This window comes from Gouania willdenowi, chromosome 21 (genome assembly GCF_900634775.1).
Source record: "Gouania willdenowi chromosome 21, fGouWil2.1, whole genome shotgun sequence".
In the NCBI taxonomy this organism is placed as follows: domain Eukaryota; kingdom Metazoa; phylum Chordata; class Actinopteri; order Blenniiformes; family Gobiesocidae; genus Gouania; species Gouania willdenowi.
The window spans coordinates 29,978,216-29,992,768 of NC_041064.1; the positions used below are offsets into that span (position 1 = coordinate 29,978,216).

The following is a 14,553-nucleotide window of genomic DNA, read 5'->3' on the forward strand; positions in this document are numbered from 1 at the left end:
TGTGATTTTAAAAATCCCATTGATACCTGAACCCAGTCAAGGCTATAAAATCCCTGGGGTTCTTATGTGGGTCAAACATATAAACAGTGTATTTCCTTTTTTTTTTTTTTACAAAATTTCATTTAATTTTCATTCATTTGGTTTTTTTGGAGATCATAGGTCTATGAAGTGATTTAAGTGTGCACATCATGTTTAGACTAGTTTTTAGAGTCTTTTGATAACCTTTTCTCAGACAAAAAAAAAAAAAAACTCTAACTTTTTTCAAGTCTTATACCTTTACTTCCGATTTTGGGCATTTACAACTTTTTTCTCATTTTTTTTTTCATTTTTAATCAAGCCACTTTACTCATTTTTCATTCCCTTCTGCATTTTAATTCCAGTTTAAGTGTGCACATCATATTTAGACTATTTTTTTAGAGTCTTTTGATAGCCTTTTCTCAGAAAAAAAAAAAAATCCAAATTTTTTCAAGTCTTATGACATTCTATATTACCTTACCTCCGATCTTGGGCATTTGCAACTTTTTTCTCATTTTTTTTCTTCTCATTTTTTGTCAAGACAACAGGGGGTGTAGCTCAGTGGTAAAGTGCATGCTTCACATGTATGAGGCCCCAGGCTCAATCCCTAGTCCAATTTTGGGCATTTGCAACTTAATTCATGTATTTTTTTTTTTTCTCATTTTTTGCAAAGACAACAGGGGATGTAGCTCGGTGGTAGAGCGCATGCTTAGCATGTATGAGGCCCCAGGTTCAATCCCTGGCATCTCCAAGAATCATTAACTCATGGATTGTGAAGTTCCATACCTTCTTTCTGAAATGGGTGTTTGTTGTATTTTTCTCATTTTTCATGGCCTTCTGCATTTTAATCCCAGTTTAAGTGTGCACATCATATTTAGACTAGTTTTTAGGGTCTTTTGATAGCCTTTTCTCAGGAAAAAAAAAAATCCAAATTTGTTCAAGTCTTATGCCTTATTATTACCTTAAGTCCAATTTTGGGCATTTGCAACTTAATTCACATTTTTTTTTTTTTCATTTTTTGTGAACATAATTGGGGATGTAGCTCAGTGGTAGAGCGCATGCTTAGCATGTATGAGGCCCCAGGTTTAATCCCTGGCATCTCCAAGGAACAAAAACTCAAGGGTTGTGAAGTTCCATACCTTCTTTCTGCAATGGGTGTTTGTCATATTTTTCTCATTTTTCATGCCCTTCTGCATTTTAATTCCAGTTTAAGTGTGCACATCATATTTAGACTAGTTTTTAGGGTCTTTTCTCAGAAAAAAAAAAATCCAAATTTGTTCAAGTCTCATGCCTTAATATTACCCTAAGTCCAATTTTAGGCATTTGCAACTTTTTGCTCATTTTTTTCTTTCTCATTTTTTGTCAAGACAACAGGGGATGTAGCTCAGTGGTAAAGTGTGTGCTTTGCATGTACGAGGCCCCAGGTTCAATCCCTGGCATCTCCAACAAACAAATGCTTAAAATAGTCATGTTCTATCACTTCTTTCTAAATAGATGTTTGTCAATTTTTCTCTTTTTTCATGCCATTCTGCATTTTAATCCCAGTTTAAGTGTGCATGTCATATTTAAAGAAATGTTTAGGGTCTTTTGAAAATCCTTTCTCAGAAAAAAAAAGAAAACTCCAAATTTTTTCAAGTCTTATGCCTTATTATTACCTTAAGTCCAATTTTGGGGATTTGCAACTTAATTCACATTTTTTTTTTTTTCATTTCTTTTCTCATTTTTTGTAAAACCAACAGTGGATGTAGCTCAGTGGTAGAGTGCATGCTTAGCACGCGGGAGCCAGCCGTGGATAGTTGTACCACACTGACAGCCAATCAGATTGCAGCATTTCTTGTCTGCGGTCCTTGGTACTGAATTTTACTTTTCCTGTCAATGGTGCTGAAATGCTTTGTTACTTTTCTAAATTTAGTTATAATATGTAATATTACACTGCAAAAATTATATCTGTAATTAAGATTTATTTTCTGTTGCATTCAGAAATGAATTAAAAACAAATTATTTGACCTATTATTCATATTGAAAATAAGCTGACCAGTGCTTTGAAGATGGAATCAATTGAAACAAGTTCTTTACTTAAAATCAGTGTTTTATTAAAAATACTCAAACATGAGCCTTCAGTATTAAAAGCTAAAACAAGTATAAACGGGTAAAAAAACAAGAACAGGAAAACTATGGAAATTATAGCTGCTGCAAAGTAATGGCACTGGGCAGAAGTTGCAGTAACTTGGTGCAACAAGAAGAATACTGAGTAAAACAAGAGGGAGTAAAAACAAGCAAGTATAAAAATAAGTTTATGAGTAATAACAATCAGTTTTAATATACAAATGCTTGTTCATGTGGATCTTGTTGGGTTCTTTCTTTCTTACTATGAACTCCATTTTTTTTTTTTTTGTTAAGCGCTTTGAGATGACTTTGTTGTAATTTGCACTCTATAAATACAGTTCAATTGAATTGAATCCTCAAAAAACAACATCAATTCGATATACTGTATATACACAAGAAAGAAAAAAAACACTAAATCTATTAAAGTAATCAGTACACAATTTACACACCTGACACTATGCCTGCATTAGTTTTATGCACCAATTGTACCATAGTTTGAGTTTTGAGAACAGTGGGTGATTAAAATATGAAATGTATTAGGTGTATGCATAAAACGTCAGCATTACTACTTCTTTCCTTCTACTGCCCACCTCTCCTTTTCCATGCCATAGAATGATGAGGCTTGAAATTCCCTCCATGTCATTTCTTTCGTCATGCCTCTGTCTTTATATAAGGCGAGGACTTATAGGTGGGCAGTAAATGTATTTTCTTGAAACTTTTGGAAACCCTGTGTGTACATGTTTGCTGTTTGGGCCCTGCTTTAGCTCTGTGCGACAGAATCGGCACATTGTTCCCTGAGGTTGAGGGTCCGGGAGTTTCCTCTTCTTTTCAGCTTTTTCCTCCACTCTGCGCTTTGTTAGCTGAAGTTCACGCTGAAAGAAATCAGTCTGTGCAAACTCTTCAAAGGCCATTCTAGGATTTGTCAGGCCCTCTGCAGAATAGGCTTTAAAGACCTTTGTGGAGCAATAGTAGTATCTAATTGGCCCTTGCTGATGAACTGATGATATCTCACTTTGGTAGCGGGATTTTTGGCTGCCCACACGAGAGACATTTTTTTGTCTGTCTGGGTTTTTGCTGCTGCTGGTCTGCATGTCGGTGGAGAAACAACAGCAGAAGGTCCAGCTGACGGAACAAGGATAAAAAACAAAAACATAATTAGTGACGTGTCGTCATTTTCACATCTTTTATTATCATCACAGAATACATAATAACTTAAAACATATTTTGACCACAGTTACATCTTCAGAATAGTCATAAAAAAACATCTTACTGTGTGGTGTCTCAGGTGTCTGAGGGTCTGGTCTGTGTGACAGTGGGGGAACAACAACAGAAGGACCAGCTGAGAGAACAATGATGAAAAATAAAATGTCATAATATTTACACACTTTATTCTTCTTATTATAGGCACAGTCAAGGACAAATTTGGGTATTATAGACAGTATAGTAAAGGACACATTTGCGGCACAGTAACAAAGAGTTATGAAGACATCTTACTGTGTGTTGGTTGGCTCATGTGTATGAAGGGCAGAGGAGATCTCAGGAGGTGGGAGGGTTCCTGAAAAGATCAATGTATATATGTTCAATTAAAACCAATAAACTCTATTTACTTTACATTGCATCATTTACTTTATTACTATATTTGTTCCCACTAATGTTCAGAAACTTATAACACTCATATGGGCCTTTTTTTCCATGGGTCTTTTAGTTGGTTTAGTTATCTTACCAGGGATTTAAAATGTAAGGTTAACCACAGGTGCAAGGCAAGATTATGGTTGATGAAAGTTATTATTATTATTTTTAGGTTGACAAATTGTTTTATCACCATTTTATTTAGTGTCAGTCATTTATCATTAACACCCTGTGTAAGAAATAACAATTCATTATTTTAATATGTTCTTATAGCTAAAAGGGAACCATTGCAAAAGAGTCAAAGAGCCACATGAGGCTCCAGAGCCACAAGTTGCAGTCCCCTGTTCTAGGGATACATGTACCCCAGTTTGGGAACCACTAGAATATAGAGAAATCTCTAAAAACATTTTTAACCTTGGGAATATATATAATATAAAATAAAATATGAATGTATTTATTTATTTATTTAATGTTAACCTATCAGTATGATTTTTGTTAAAAGGCCATACATATTATGTCTATTTTTATTGCCTAATACTACTGGAATAAAAAATAAATAATCTTTCATTCGACTTTAAAACCTCCACATCTTAAACATTAAATCAAATCCCACTATCAATCCAATTTTACAAGCTTACAATCCAACCATGGTGTGTCAAAAAGTCACTTACCTTTGTTAGACAGTCTGAATGAAGCTGTTACAGCGCCACAAAGGGTCAGTGGCGGGAAGGCGCATTACATCCGTAGTGGTTTAGGACTACCATAGAGAATGAATGGGAAACGGTTTAGGGCCGTTTAGCTGAACAATCCTCGGCGGGAGGCTCCAGGTTCAATCCCTGGTATCTCCAAGAATCATTAACTCATGGATTGTGAAGTTCCATACCTTCCTTCTGAAATGGGTGTTTGTCACATTTTTCTCATTTTTCATGCCCTTCTGCATTTTAATTCCAGTTTAAGTGTGCACATCATATTTAGACTAGTTTTTAGGGTCTTTTCTCAGAAAGAAAAAAATCCAAATTTGTTCAAGTCTTATGCCTTATTATTACCTTGAGTCCAATTTTGGGCATTTGCAACTTCATTCACATTTTTTTTTTTTTTTTCATTTTTTTTTTCTCATTTTTTGTGAAAACAACAGGGGATGTAGCTCAGTGGTAGAGGACATGCTTAGCATGTATGATGCCCCAGGTTCAATCCCTGGCATCTCCAAGAATCATTAACTCATGCATTGTGTAGTTCCATACCTTCTTTCTGAAGTGGGTGTTTGTCACATTTTTCTCATTTTTCATGCCCTTCTGCATTTTAATTCCAGTTTAAGTGTGCACATCATATTTAGACTAGTTTTTAGGGTCTTTTCTCAGAAAGAAAAAACTCCAAATATGTTCAAGTCTTATGCCTTATTATTACCTTAAGTCCAATTTTGGGCATTTGCAACTTCATTCACATTTTTTTTTTTTTTTCATTTTTTTTTCCTCATTTTTTGTAAAAGCAACAGGGGATGTAGCTCAGTGGTAGAGTGCATGCTTAGCATGTATGAGGCCCCAGGTTCAATCCCTGGCATCTCCAAGAATCATTAACTCATGGATTGTGAAGTTCCATACCTTCTTTCTGGAATGGGTGTTTGTCACATTTTTCATGCCCTTCTGCATTTTATTTCCAGTTCAAGTGTGCACATCATATTTAGACTAGTTTTTAGGGTCTTTTCTCAGAAAGAAAAAAATCCAAATTTGTTCAAGTCTTATGCCTTATCATTACCTTAAGTCCAATTTTGGGCATTTGCAACTTAATTCACATTTTTTTTTTCTCATTTTTTGTGAACATAATTGGGATGTAGCTCAGTGGTAGAGCGCATGCTTAGCATGTATGAGGCCCCAGGTTTAATCCCTGCCATCTCCAAGGAACAAAAACTCAGAGGTTGTGAAGTTCCGTGTCTTCTTTCTGCAATGGGTGTGTTACGGCTGAATTTACGGTTGATCTCATTTGGAGACATGATTCATTGCTCTGGTTGAATGATGGAGTCCAGGAGAAGCATTGATGATTTTATATAAAAAATAGTTTATTCTAAACTAAGAAAAAAGGTACAAGATGGAACAAAGTTAGCGGACGTCCGAAGGAAGTGCCGCTCCCTAACAGTTTCAGCTTAAGGTTTTATACAGATAAGAAAAGGTCCCAACAGTGAGAGACAAAAGGGAGGGAGTCAGATGCCCATAGTGGAAATGTTGGAGGATGATGAAGATGTTATGAGAAGGTTCGGTGCCAGTCTTTATCTGTCCTTGATAAGTGTGTGGGTCAGTGTATATCTGCATGTGAGCAGAGACTGTGCTGCACTGAGAATAATACGACCTGTACTGTTTAATCATGATTCAGCTGTTCAAAAGTGTAAAGAGTAATGGAGTCGTCATGTATTAAAACATGACAAATTGTACACATGAACATACATTTGAGGATATGATGATGAATATAAAAATGACCATAACAGGTGTTTGTCATATTTTTCTCATTTTTCATGCCCTTCTGCATTTTAATTCCAGTTTAAGTGTGCACATCATATTTAGACTAGTTTTTAGAGTCTTTTGATAGCCTTTTCTCAGACAAAAAAAAAAAAAAAAACTCTAAATTTTTTCAAGTCTTTTGCCTTAAGTCCAATTTTGGGCATTTGCAACTTAAGTCACATTTTTTTTATTTTTTATTTATTTTTTCTCATTTTTTGCAAAGACAACAGGGGATGTAGGTCAGTGGTAGAGTGCATGCTTAGCATGTATGAGGCCCCAGGTTCAATCCCTGGCATCTCCAAGAATCATTAACTCATGGATTGGGAAGTTCCATACCTTCTTTCTGCAATGGGTGTTTGTCATATTTTTCTCATTTTTCATGCCCTTCTGCATTTTAATTCCAGTTTAAGTGTGCACATCATTTTTAGACTAGTTTTTAGGGTCTTTTCTCAGAAAAAAAAAAATCCAAATTTGTTCAAGTCTTATGCCTTATCATTACCTTAAGTCGAATTTTGGGCATTTGCAACTTCATTCACATTTTTTTTTTTCTCATTTTTTGTGAACATAATTGGGGATGTAGCTCAGTGGTAGAGCGCATGCTTAGCATGTAGGAGGCCCCAGGTTCAATCCCTGGCATCTCCAAGGAACAAAAACTCAAGGGTTGTGATATTCAGTACCTTCTTTCTGAAATCGGTGTTTGTCACATTTTTCTCATTTTTCATGCCCTTCTGCATTTTAATTCCAGTTTAAGTGTGCACATCATATTTAGACTAGTTTTTAGGGTATTTTCTCAGAAAAAAAAAAAAAAATCCAAATTTGTTCGTCTTATGCCTTATTATTACCTTAAGTCCAATTTTGGGCATTTGCAACTTAAGTCACATTTTTATTTTTTATTTTTATTTTTTTCTCATTTTTTGTGAACATAATTGGGGATGTAGCTCAGTGGTAGAGCGCATGCTTAGCATGTAGGAGGCCCCAGGTTCAATCCCTGGCATCTCCAAGGAACAAAAACTCAAGGGTTGTGATATTCAATACCTTCTTTCTGAAATCGGTGTTTGTCACATTTTTCTCATTTTTCATGCCCTTCTGCATTTTAATTCCAGTTTAAGTGTGCACATCATATTTAGACTAGTTTTTAGGGTCTTTTCTCAGAAAAAAAAAAAAAAAATCCAAATTTGTTCGTCTTATGCCTTATTATTACCTTAAGTTCAATTTTGGGCATTTGCAACTTAAGTCACATTTTTATTTTTTATTTTTATTTTTTTCTCATTTTTTGTGAACATAATTGGGGATGTAGCTCAGTGGTAGAGCGCATGCTTAGCCTGTATGAGGCCCCAGGTTCAATCCCTGGCATCTCCAAGGAACAAAAACTCATGGATTCTTTCTGAAATGGGTGTTTGTCACATTTTTCTCATTTTTCATGCCCTTCTGCATTTTAATCCCAGTTTAAGTGTGCACATCATAGTTAGACTAGTTTTTAGGGTCTTTTCTCAGAAAAAGAAAAATAAATCCAAATTTGTTCAAGTCTTATGCCTTACTATTACCTTAAGTCCAATTTTGGGAATTTGCAACTTTTTTCTCATTTTTTTTCTCATTTTCATACACAAAGACAGGGGATGTAGCTCGGTGGTAGAGCTCATGCTTCGCATGTATGAGGCCCCAGGTTCAATCCCTGGCATCTCCAAGTATCAATAACTCAAGCATTGTGAATTTGTATGTATGGTGTTCGCCACTTTTACTCATTTTTCATGCCCTTCTGCATTTTATTTCCAGTTTAAGTGTGCACATCATATTTAGACTAGTTTTTAGAGTCTTTTGATAGCCTTTTCTCAGACAAAAAAAAAAAAAAAAAAAAAAAATTTTCAAGTCTTATACCTTTACTTCCGATTTTGGGCATTTACAACTTTTTTCTCATTTTTTTTCCTCATTTTTAATCAAGCCACTTTACTCATTTTTAATTCCCTTCTGCATTTTAATTCCAGTTTAAGTGTGCACATCATATTTAGACTATTTTTTTAGAGTCTTTTGATAGCCTTTTCTCAGAAAAAAAAAAAAATCCAAATTTGTTCAAGTCTTATGCCTTATTATTACCTTAAGTCCAATTTTGGGCATTTGCAACTTTTTTCTCATTTTTTTTCTCATTTTCATACACAAAGACAGGGGATGTAGAAAACTCCAAATTTTTTCAAGTCTTATACCTTTACTTCCGATTTTGGGCATTTACAACTTTTTTCTAATTTTTTTTTCTCATTTTTAATCAAGCCACTTTACTCATTTTTAATTCCCTTCTGCATTTTAATTCCAGTTTAAGTGTGCACATCATATTTAGGCTATTTTTTTAGAGTCTTTGGATAGTCTTTTCTCAGAAAAAAAAAAAAATCCAAATTTTTTCAAGTCTTTTGCCTTATTATTACCTTAAGTCCAATTTTGGGCATTTGCAACTTTTTGCTCATTTTTTTTTTTCTCATTTTTTAGCAAGACAACAGGGGATGTAGCTCAGTGGTAGAGTGTGTGCTTTGCATGTACGAGGCCCCAGGTTCAATCCCTGGCATCTCCAACAAACAAATGCTCAATATAGTCATGTTCTATCACTTCTTTCTAAATAGATGTTTGTCAATTTTTCTCTTTTTTTATGCCATTCTGCATTTTAATCCCAGTTTAAGTGTGCATTTCATATTTAAAGAAATGTTTAGGGTCTTTTGAAAATCCTTTCTCATAAAAAAAAAAAGAAAACTCCAAATTTTTTCAAGTCTTATTACTTTCTATATTACCTTACCTCCGATCTTGGGCATTTGCAACTTTTTTCTCATTTTTTTTTTTTCATTTTTTGTAAAGACAACAGGGGATGTAGCTCAGTGGTAGATTGCATGCTTCGCATGTATGAGGTGGGAAATTCAATCCCTGGCATCTCCAAGATTCAAAAACTCATGGATTGTGAAGTTCCATACCTTCTTTCTAAAATGGGAGTTTGTCACATTTTTCATGCCCTTCTGCATTTTAATTCCATTTTAAGTGTGCACATCATATTTAGACTAGTTTTTAGGGTATTTTCTCAGAAAAAAAAAAAAAAATCCAAATTTGTTCAAGTCTTTTGCCTTATTATTACCTTAAGTCCAATTTTGGGCATTTGCAACTTTTTGCTCATTTTTTTTTTTCTAATTTTTTAGCAAGACAACAGGGGATGTAGCTCAGTGGTAGAGTGTGTGCTTTGCATGTACGAGGCCCCAGGTTCAATCCCTGGCATCTCCAACAAACAAATGCTCAATATAGTCATGTTCTATCACTTCTTTCTAAATAGATGTTTGTCAATTTTTCTCTTTTTTTATGCCATTCTGCATTTTAATCCCAGTTTAAGTGTGCATTTCATATTTAAAGAAATGTTTAGGGTCTTTTGAAAATCCTTTCTCATAAAAAAAAAAGAAAACTCCAAATTTTTTCAAGTCTTATTACTTTCTATATTACCTTACCTCCGATCTTGGGCATTTGCAACTTTTTTCTCATTTTTTTTTTCTCATTTTTTTTTTCTCATTTTTTGTAAAGACAACAGGGGATGTAGCTCAGTGGTAGAGTGCATGCTTCGCATGTATGAATTGGGAAATTCAATCCCTGGCATCTCCAAGATTCAAAAACTCATGGATTGTGAAGTTCCATACCTTCTTTCTAAAATGGGAGTTTGTCACATTTTTCATGCCCTTCTGCATTTTAATTCCATTTTAAGTGTGCACATCATATTTAGACTAGTTTTAGGGTATTTTCTCAGAAAAAAAAAAAAAATCCAAATTTGTTCAAGTCTTTTGCCTTATTATTACCTTAAGTCCAATTTTGGGCATTTGCAACTTTTTGCTCATTTTTTTTTTTCTCATTTTTTGTAAAGACAACAGGGGATGTAGCTCAGTGGTAGAGTGCATGCTTCGCATGTATGAGGCCCTAGGTTCAATCCCTGGCATCTCCATGGAACAAAAACGCATGGATTGTCACATTCTATGCCTTCTTTCTGCAATGGGTGTTTGTCATATTTTTCATGCCCTTCTCCATTTTAATTCCAGTTTAAATGTGCACATCATATTTAGACTAGTTTTTTGGGTCTTTTCTCAGAAAAAAAAAAAAAAATCCAAATTTGTTCAAGTCTTATGCCTTATTATTACCTTAAGTCCAATTTTGGGCATTTGCAACTTTTTTCTCATTTTTTTTCTCATTTTCATACACAAAGACAGGGGATGTAGAAAACTCCAAATTTTTTCAAGTCTTATACCTTTACTTCCGATTTTGGGCATTTACAACTTTTTTCTCATTTTTTTTCTCTCATTTTTAATCAAGCCACTTTACTCATTTTTAATTCCCTTCTGCATTTTAATTCCAGTTTAAGTGTGCACATCATATTTAGGCTATTTTTTTAGAGTCTTTTGATAGTCTTTTCTCAGAAAAAAAAAAAAAAATCCAAATTTGTTCAAGTCTTTTGCCTTATTATTACCTTAAGTCCAATTTTGGGCATTTGCAACTTTTTGCTCATTTTTTTCTTTTCTCATTTTTTAGCAAGCCAACAGGTGATGTAGCTCAGTGGTAGAGTGTGTGCTTTGCATGTACGAGGCCCCAGGTTCAATCCCTGGCATCTCCAACAAACAAATGCTCAATATAGTCATGTTCTATCACTTCTTTCTAAATAGATGTTTGTCAATTTTTCTCTTTTTTTACACCATTCTGCATTTTAATCCCAGTTTAAGTGTGCATGTCATATTTAAAGAAATGTTTAGGGTCTTTTGAAAATCCTTTCTCATAAAAAAAAAAGAAAACTCCAAATTTTTTCAAGTCTTATGACTTTCTATATTACCTTACCTCCGATCTTGGGCATTTGCAACTTTTTTCTCATTTTTTTTTTCTCATTTTTTGTAAAGACAACAGGGGATGTAGCTCAGTGGTAGAGTGGATGCTTCGCATGTATGAGTTGGCAAATTCAATCCCTGGCATCTCCAAGATTCCAAAACTCATGGATTGTGAAGTTCCAAGCCTTCTTTCTAAAATGGGAGTTTGTCACATTTTTCATGCCCTTCTGCATTTTAATTCCATTTTAAGTGTGCACATCATATTTAGACTAGTTTTTAGGGTCTTTTCTCAGAAAAAAAAAAAAAATCCAAATTTGTTCAAGTCTTATGCCTTATTATTACCTTAAGTCCAATTTTGGGCATTTGGAACTTTTTTCTCATTTATTTATCTCATTTCCTATCAAGACAGTAGGGGATGTAGCTCAGTGGTAGAGTGCATGCTTAGCATGTATGAGGCCCTAGATTCAATCCCTGGTATTTCCATGGAACAAAAATGCGTGGATTGTCACATTCTATGCCTTCTTTCTGCAATGGGTGTTTGTCATATTTTTCATGCCCTTCTCCATTTTAATTCCAGTTTAAGTGTGCACATCATATTTAGACTAGTTTTTAGGGTCTTTTCTCAGAAAAAAAAAAATCCAAATTTGTTCAAGTCTTATGCCTTACTATTACCTTAAGTCCAATTTTGGGCATTTGCAACTTTTTTCTCATTTTTATTTCTCATTTTCATACACAAAGACAGGGGATGTAGTTCAGTGGTAGAGCTCATGCTTCGCATGTATGAGGCCCCGGGTTCAATCCCTGGTATCTCCATGTATCAATAACTCAAGCATTGTGAATTTGTATGCCTTCTTTCTAAATTGGGTGTTTGCCACTTTTACTCATTTTTCATGCCCTTCTGCATTTTATTTCCAGTTTAAGTGTGCACATCATATTTAGACTAGTTTTTAGAGTCTTTTGATAGCCTTTTCTCAGACAAAAAAAAAAAAAAAACTAAATTTTTTCAAGTCTTATACCTTTACTTCCGATTTTGGGCATTTACAACTTTTTTCTAATTTTTTTTTCTCATTTTTAATCAAGCCACTTTACTCATTTTTAATTCCCTTCTGCATTTTAATTCCAGTTTAAGTGTGCACATCATATTTAGGCTATTTTTTTAGAGTCTTTGGATAGTCTTTTCTCAGAAAAAAAAAAAATCCAAATTTTTTCAAGTATTTTGCCTTATTATTACCTTAAGTCCAATTTTGGGCATTTGCAACTTTTTGCTCATTTTTTTTTTTCTCATTTTTTAGCAAGACAACAGGGGATGTAGCTCAGTGGTAGAGTGTGTGCTTTGCATGTACGAGGCCCCAGGTTCAATCCCTGGCATCTCCAACAAACAAATGCTCAATATAGTCATGTTCTATCACTTCTTTCTAAATAGATGTTTGTCAATTTTTCTCTTTTTTTATGCCATTCTGCATTTAAATCCCAGTTTAAGTGTGCATTTCATATTTAAAGAAATGTTTAGGGTCTTTTGAAAATCCTTTCTCATAAAAAAAAAAGAAAACTCCAAATTTTTTCAAGTCTTATTACTTTCTATATTACCTTACCTCCGATCTTGGGCATTTGCAACTTTTTTCTCATTTTTTTTTTCTCATTTTTTGTAAAGACAACAGGGGATGTAGCTCAGTGGTAGAGTGCATGCTTCGCATGTATGAGGTGGGAAATTCAATCCCTGGCATCTCCAAGATTCAAAAACTCATGGATTGTGAAGTTCCATACCTTCTTTCTAAAATGGGAGTTTGTCACATTTTTCATGCCCTTCTGCATTTTAATTCCATTTTAAGTGTGCACATCATATTTAGACTAGTTTTTAGGGTATTTTCACAGAAAAAAAAAAAAAAATCCAAATTTGTTCAAGTCTTTTGCCTTATTATTACCTTAAGTCCAATTTTGGGCATTTGCAACTTTTTGCTCATTTTTTTTTTACTCATTTTTTAGCAAGCCAACAGGGGATGTAGCTCAGTGGTAGAGTGTGTGCTTTGCATGTACGAGGCCCCAGGTTCAATCCCTGGCATCTCCAACAAACAAATGCTCAATGTAGTCATGTTCTATCACTTCTTTCTAAATAGATGTTTGTCAATTTTTCTCTTTTTTTTTATACCATTCTGCATTTTAATCCCAGTTTAAGTGTGCATGTCATATTTAAAGAAATGTTTAGGGTCTTTTGAAAATCCTTTCTCATAAAAAAAAAAAGAAAACTCCAAATTTTTTCAAGTCTTATGACTTTCTATATTACCTTACCTCCGATCTTGGGCATTTGCAACTTTTTTCTCATTTTTTTTTTCTCATTTTTTGTAAAGACAACAGGGGATGTAGCTCAGTGGTAGAGTGCATGCTTCGCATGTATGAGTTGGCAAATTCAATCCCTGGCATCTCCAAGATTCAAAAACTCATGGATTGTGAAGTTCCATACCTTCTTTCTAAAATGGGAGTTTGTCACATTTTTCATGCCCTTCTGCATTTTAATTCCATTTTAAGTGTGCACATCATATTTAGACTAGTTTTTAGGGTCTTTTCTCAGAAAAAAAAAAAAAATCCAAATTTGTTCAAGTCTTATGCCTTATTATTACCTTAAGTCCAATTTTGGGCATTTGCAACTTAAGTCACATTTTTATTTATTTATTTATTTTTTTTCTCATTTTTTGTGAACATAATTTGGGATGTAGCTCAGTGGTAGAGCGCATGCTTAGCATGTATGAAGCCCCAGGTTCAATCCCTGGCATCTCCAAGGAACAAAAACTCATGGATTGTGAAGTTCCATACCTTCTTTCTGAAATGGGTGTTTGTCACATTTTTCTCATTATTCATGCCCTTCTGCATTTTAATCCCAGTTTAAGTGTGCACATCATATTTAGACTAGTTTTTAGGGTCTTTTCTCAGAAAAGAAAAAAAAAATCCAAATTTGTTCAAGTCTTATGCCTTATTATTACCTTAAGTCCAATTTTGGGCATTTGGAACTTTTTTCTCTTTTATTTTTCTCATTTCCTATCAAGACAGTAGGGGATGTAGCTCAGTGGTAGAGTGCATGCTTAGCATATATGAGGCTCTAGGTTCAATCCCTGGCATCTCCATGGAACAAAAAGGCATGGATTGTCCATTCTATGCCTTCTTTCTGCAATGGGTGTTTGTCATATTTTTCATGCCCTTCTCCATTTTAATTCCAGTTTAAGTGTGCACATCATATTTAGACTAGTTTTTAGGGTCTTTTCTCAGAAAAAAAAAAATCCAAATTTGTTCAAGTCTTATGCCTTATTATTACCTTAAGTCCAATTTTGGGCATTTGCGACTTTTTTCTCATTTTTTTTCTCATTTTCATACACAAAGACAGGGGATGTAGCTCAGTGGTAGAGCTCATGCTTCGCATGTATGAGGCCCCAAGTTAAATCCCTGGCATCTCCAAGTATCAATAACTCAAGCATTGTGAATTTGTATGCCTTCTTTCTAAATTG

The 14,553-nt window shown here is 34.3% G+C and overlaps 16 non-coding genes across 16 annotated transcripts; all 16 read left to right on the forward strand.

Moving 5' to 3' along the window:
- Window positions 1-694: 694 nt before the first annotated feature.
- trnaa-agc (transfer RNA alanine (anticodon AGC)) lies at window positions 695-766 on the forward strand. Its single transcript has one exon. It is a non-coding gene; the product is annotated as a tRNA-Ala (tRNA).
- Window positions 767-1,047: 281 nt separating this feature from the next.
- trnaa-agc (transfer RNA alanine (anticodon AGC)) lies at window positions 1,048-1,119 on the forward strand. Its single transcript has one exon. It is a non-coding gene; the product is annotated as a tRNA-Ala (tRNA).
- Window positions 1,120-1,388: 269 nt separating this feature from the next.
- Window positions 1,389-1,460, forward strand: trnaa-ugc (transfer RNA alanine (anticodon UGC)). Its single transcript has one exon. It is a non-coding gene; the product is annotated as a tRNA-Ala (tRNA).
- A 3,781-nt stretch (window positions 1,461-5,241) lies between these two features.
- trnaa-agc (transfer RNA alanine (anticodon AGC)) lies at window positions 5,242-5,313 on the forward strand. The gene has a single exon. It is a non-coding gene; the product is annotated as a tRNA-Ala (tRNA).
- A 1,496-nt stretch (window positions 5,314-6,809) lies between these two features.
- Window positions 6,810-6,881, forward strand: trnaa-agc (transfer RNA alanine (anticodon AGC)). Its single transcript has one exon. It is a non-coding gene; the product is annotated as a tRNA-Ala (tRNA).
- Window positions 6,882-7,167: 286 nt separating this feature from the next.
- Window positions 7,168-7,239, forward strand: trnaa-agc (transfer RNA alanine (anticodon AGC)). Its single transcript has one exon. It is a non-coding gene; the product is annotated as a tRNA-Ala (tRNA).
- A 287-nt stretch (window positions 7,240-7,526) lies between these two features.
- trnaa-agc (transfer RNA alanine (anticodon AGC)) lies at window positions 7,527-7,598 on the forward strand. Its single transcript has one exon. It is a non-coding gene; the product is annotated as a tRNA-Ala (tRNA).
- A 253-nt stretch (window positions 7,599-7,851) lies between these two features.
- Window positions 7,852-7,923, forward strand: trnaa-cgc (transfer RNA alanine (anticodon CGC)). The gene has a single exon. It is a non-coding gene; the product is annotated as a tRNA-Ala (tRNA).
- Window positions 7,924-8,724: 801 nt separating this feature from the next.
- Window positions 8,725-8,796, forward strand: trnaa-ugc (transfer RNA alanine (anticodon UGC)). The gene has a single exon. It is a non-coding gene; the product is annotated as a tRNA-Ala (tRNA).
- Window positions 8,797-9,416: 620 nt separating this feature from the next.
- On the forward strand, window positions 9,417-9,488 carry trnaa-ugc (transfer RNA alanine (anticodon UGC)). Its single transcript has one exon. It is a non-coding gene; the product is annotated as a tRNA-Ala (tRNA).
- Window positions 9,489-10,119: 631 nt separating this feature from the next.
- On the forward strand, window positions 10,120-10,191 carry trnaa-cgc (transfer RNA alanine (anticodon CGC)). Its single transcript has one exon. It is a non-coding gene; the product is annotated as a tRNA-Ala (tRNA).
- Window positions 10,192-10,782: 591 nt separating this feature from the next.
- trnaa-ugc (transfer RNA alanine (anticodon UGC)) lies at window positions 10,783-10,854 on the forward strand. The gene has a single exon. It is a non-coding gene; the product is annotated as a tRNA-Ala (tRNA).
- A 946-nt stretch (window positions 10,855-11,800) lies between these two features.
- trnaa-cgc (transfer RNA alanine (anticodon CGC)) lies at window positions 11,801-11,872 on the forward strand. Its single transcript has one exon. It is a non-coding gene; the product is annotated as a tRNA-Ala (tRNA).
- Window positions 11,873-12,361: 489 nt separating this feature from the next.
- Window positions 12,362-12,433, forward strand: trnaa-ugc (transfer RNA alanine (anticodon UGC)). Its single transcript has one exon. It is a non-coding gene; the product is annotated as a tRNA-Ala (tRNA).
- Window positions 12,434-13,052: 619 nt separating this feature from the next.
- trnaa-ugc (transfer RNA alanine (anticodon UGC)) lies at window positions 13,053-13,124 on the forward strand. The gene has a single exon. It is a non-coding gene; the product is annotated as a tRNA-Ala (tRNA).
- A 1,307-nt stretch (window positions 13,125-14,431) lies between these two features.
- trnaa-cgc (transfer RNA alanine (anticodon CGC)) lies at window positions 14,432-14,503 on the forward strand. Its single transcript has one exon. It is a non-coding gene; the product is annotated as a tRNA-Ala (tRNA).
- The last annotated feature ends 50 nt before the right edge of the window (window positions 14,504-14,553 follow it).